This window comes from Paramormyrops kingsleyae, chromosome 24, assembly GCF_048594095.1.
Source record: "Paramormyrops kingsleyae isolate MSU_618 chromosome 24, PKINGS_0.4, whole genome shotgun sequence".
Taxonomy (NCBI): Eukaryota; Metazoa; Chordata; class Actinopteri; order Osteoglossiformes; family Mormyridae; genus Paramormyrops; species Paramormyrops kingsleyae.
In genome coordinates, this window is record NC_132820.1 from 79003 (window position 1) to 83437 (window position 4435).

The following is a 4435-nucleotide window of genomic DNA, read 5'->3' on the forward strand; positions in this document are numbered from 1 at the left end:
AAGTTTAAACTAAGAGACATTAGCTGCAAAACATGGGTGCTGCCTCGCAAAGTTGAAACATTGTTGCAAGCACTGAGCCAGACACAATCTGAACTGCACCATCAATGACTGGTCATCTTAAGAGTACAGAATTACATCAGCGTTATTACGAACATCTGACGACACCTTAACAGTTCTGAACGTAACCTTAATCAATCTGAACTGCATCATCAATGACCAGTCACCTTAAGGATACAAAATTACATCAGCAATATTATGAACATAATATTTAAAAAAAACATTAAAGACATAAATGCAGTGAAAAGTTATGTGCTTTTACTGTGTCAAATGTAAAGTAAAATATCTTTTAAACCATGCTTCTAGGTGTCTCCTGTATGTACTTATAACTGTTTAAAAAGACATTAAAAATGTTTTTTGTAAAGCTTAAACTAAGACTTCAGCTATGCCACGGGCCGGCCGTGAGACCACCAGACACTAAACGGTTAATAAAAACTGTCCCGTGTGGTGTAGACCCTCCAAATTCGGGTCACTGGTGCAGACCACCATACCGCATCAGTGTTACAAATTTCAGACCTCTAACTATAACCAAACTGCAGTAATGAGCTTTTATCTAAGAAAGTCCCGTCAGAGCTTCGGCAGCCTTTCGGTATGGGATAGAGGGCCTAAACCCGTACCCCCATTTTTTGGCCCAGATGAGGCGAAATATCAAATTGTGCTCCTCCCATATGAAGGGGGCATAATTCTAATGGACATGCATGGTGGGACTTCGCGCCGCCGATGTCCGGTGTCGGTTGATCTTTGACCCGTCTTCCTACGTTGCTCCTCTGCCGAGATATCTGCTAATTGGCTCTAATATGGAGAGCACCCATAGGGCGCAAAGTTGGTCTCTGATGTGGGGAAACCGCTTCTCTGGGCGTGACGGGGGCATAATTTACAAGGACGTGTATGGAGAGACTTCGGCGGAAGGACTCGTAGTTTCTGGTGAACTTTGACCCGTGGTCCTACGTCGCTCCTCCGTAGAGCCATTGCCTAATTGATGCTGATTGAAAATCAATAAATCACAAGTGCTTAGCGATTATGGTTCCACGATCGCACTGAGCTGTCCCGATCGGTCCGCACGTCAGAACGATCACCTGCTAGTTACAAATCAAGGAGGCATAATTTTAATGGACATGTATTCAGGGGCGCTGCTAAGGATTTTGGGCCCCATGAAAAGAATCTTGACAGGGCCCCCAACACAGCTGAGACAATTTTATTGGGGGCTTCTCTGGGCCCCCTCTCAGTCATGGGTCTCGAGAATCGTCATCGTTTACCCCCCCTTTACAGTGCCCCTGCATGTATTTGTACAGTACACTGTCTAGTCTCAGAAACACTTTAGGTTATCTTCCTAGGTCACTCCTACGTGAAGTTATGGCCTGTCAAAGGTAGCCATTGACTTAACATTGCCTACCTATTAAAATTTAAAAATTTACTGCGGGACATTGGAAAGAGCTACAGTCATCAAACTCGGCAGAGTCGTTCCTGCAGGTATCTAGTTTTGTCCTACTGAAATTCAGACCTCTAGCTCGTACGGCTTGGCCGTGACCCCCTCGTATGTTCGTCTGAGAAATGCAGTCGATCATCTGATTAAAGATCTCTTGTTTCAGCAGATGAAAAACGGTCTACTTTTAAATTAAGGAGACATAATTTTAAAGGATATGATGCTCAGTCTGTATAGTTTCAGGAACACTTTGAACCATCTTCCTAGCTTCTGTGGTCGTGCAGTTACGCTCCCTTAAGTTAGTTTGAGGCCTGCATTGCATGGCTGCCTTTGCACTGGACCTGCCGACCTTAGCAAATTTAAGAGGTCACTGCAGGCCTTTCGTAAAGGTCACAGTCATAAAACTCTGCAAACTTCTTCCTGAACTGGTGTAGTTTATGCATGCCAAATTTCAGAGGTCTAGCTCAAACGGGTCGGCCGTGACACCCCCTAATGTTAGTTTGAGGCCTAGCACTTTGATTGCCTACCTTGCCTACCATGTTTTTTAAGTGTAAGTAAGGAACTGCATAGTGGGTTCTTCATCTTCCATAACGGTCAAATTGTTAGGCTTATTTCCGTATTTTTGTCATCAGACTAATTAACACTTAGCATTTCTGGCATTTACAATTAACAAATACAGTTACGGTTACCCTAATGAACAATTGCATTAGTTGTACTTAGCAAAGCCGATTACGATTAGCATAATGAACAAATCAGTAACTATACTTAGCAAATGCAATTATGGTTAGCATAATTAACAATTACGGAACTTGTACTTAGCAAAGACGATTACGGTTAGCATAATGAACAACTGCGGAACTTGTACTTAGCAAAGACTATTAGGGTTAGCATAATGAACAATTGCGAAAGTTGTACTTAGCAAATTTATAGACCTAAGTCACGTGACTAGGTGGTTCAGTATAAAAGTCTTGGTACTTCTTTACGTGCTCACAACCACGTCGGAAAGCTGGCTGCCAATATCAGTATTATAAGCATTATTTTGGTAAGTAATGCAAAACCTCTCTTTAGTAGCATTTAATCTTCTACAGCAATATTTAAGCCATCTCACTGTTTTTCTCATAGTGAAACGCTTAGTCTATAATGTTTAAATGCGAACGACACGCTGCACCAGTCTAATACGGTGACTGAGAAATGTGTGATAGGCTAATGAAGATTAGAAATGTGCAGGGGCGTATGCATGTGATTACATTTGACTTAAAATCAAGTCTATTGATGTTTTTACAATGCTTGCAAACTTATTTATGGTTCTTGATGACATTTAATAAAGTTATGAAGCTTCACGCTAGATGACATAATTACGGAAATGCTATAACAATTTCAGCAATGCTATTAAGCATTAAGCTAGATCACGTAATTATGGAAATGCTATAATGTAATTATGGCAATGCCATGAAGCTTGACGGTAGATGATGTAATTACGGAAATGCTATAACACAATTATGGCAATGCTATGAAGCTTCACGCTACATAGCGCAATTACGGAAAGGGTCTGTTGTCAAACAGTCATTCTAAGAGACTTTATGGTGGCTTGACTACTTCTGTATTGTCATATATGGCAATTGATGAGATAGAAAAGCTTAACTTTAATCTATTACAGGATAATAATCGTCATCATGTCAAAAATGTCCCGTAAAACTGACAAACCCAGAGATGAAGATAGTGCGTCAGCTCCGAAATGCAAAACTGAAGAGGTTGAAGTAAGTAACAACAATTTATTGTCATCGATATATACATAGGTCAAACTAAAAACATACATGATTAAAGTTCTCGTCAACCATCAAAGTACCTTAATAATATCTGCGAGATTATGAAAAGGCAAGCTGGTGAGGCATTGCATCAATAAATACATAAACATAAATATTTATATACATTTTTATATATATATATATATATATATATATATATATATATATATATATATATATATATATATATATATATATATATATATATATATATATATATATATAAATAAATAAAAATCAATTTATATGCTGTTACTAAGCATATGTTTGTCCTGATTCATTGAATGCAGTATCTGAAAGTTTTAAATCTATCCTGGCTGAAATTGAAGACTTGAATCGTGCAATCGATGAGGACACTGAGAACAATTTAATTTAATTACATTTGTTGTTGAAAATTAAAAACATTAAACTGATTAAATACTTATCTTTCAGATCTGCCAATTTGTGAAAGACGATCCTCCCCTGCTACAGGCGATGAAACAGTTAAAGACCAGTCTGCTTGATGTCAGCGATGCTGTGAAGAATTTCCTAAAGTAAGCTGCATCAAAACGTTGAAAAAGCTAATGTGCTACTGCCACTACTATTATTTTACTGTTACGGTTGCCATCGCTGGTGATTGATGTTTGTCTGCTGTCTGTCTAAATTTCAGGCCTGAGCATGCAACTGTGCCAACTGCTCGACTCCCTGCAAGTCAAAATTAATCAAGATGTAAAGAAAATTTGCTCAGTTTCATCATTGTCTTAATTTTTCATTTTTAATATTGGTCACTAGACAAGTGTTATTGTCTTGCCAATTAGCAATGTTAAAGTTTATCAACCGCACCTTAATGATTACGAACTGCATCTTTCATGATCATTTTGTTTTTGTTGCGATAAAAGTTGCTTCAGTCTCATCACAGTCTGACTTCTTCATTTTACATAGTGGTCACTAGACAAGTGATATTGTCTTACCAGTTACTAATCTTAAAGTTTAAGATTACTAGTCATCTTAACGGTTCAGAACTACATGTTAACGATTCAGAAAAGCATCATCAATGATCTGACATATTAACAATTGGAAATTACATTGGTGATAATCAGAACCACAGCATTACAATCCAGAAAAGCTTCATCGATGATCAGTCATCTTAATGGTTCAGAATTACAACATA

General features: G+C 38.2%; 1 long non-coding RNA gene across 1 annotated transcript; it reads left to right on the forward strand.

Moving 5' to 3' along the window:
* Positions 1 to 2451: 2451 nt before the first annotated feature.
* On the forward strand, positions 2452 to 3965 carry LOC140582223 (uncharacterized). Its single transcript, XR_011985175.1, has 4 exons — positions 2452 to 2522; positions 3138 to 3237; positions 3718 to 3818; positions 3935 to 3965. It is a non-coding gene; the product is annotated as an uncharacterized lncRNA (long non-coding RNA).
* The last annotated feature ends 470 nt before the right edge of the window (positions 3966 to 4435 follow it).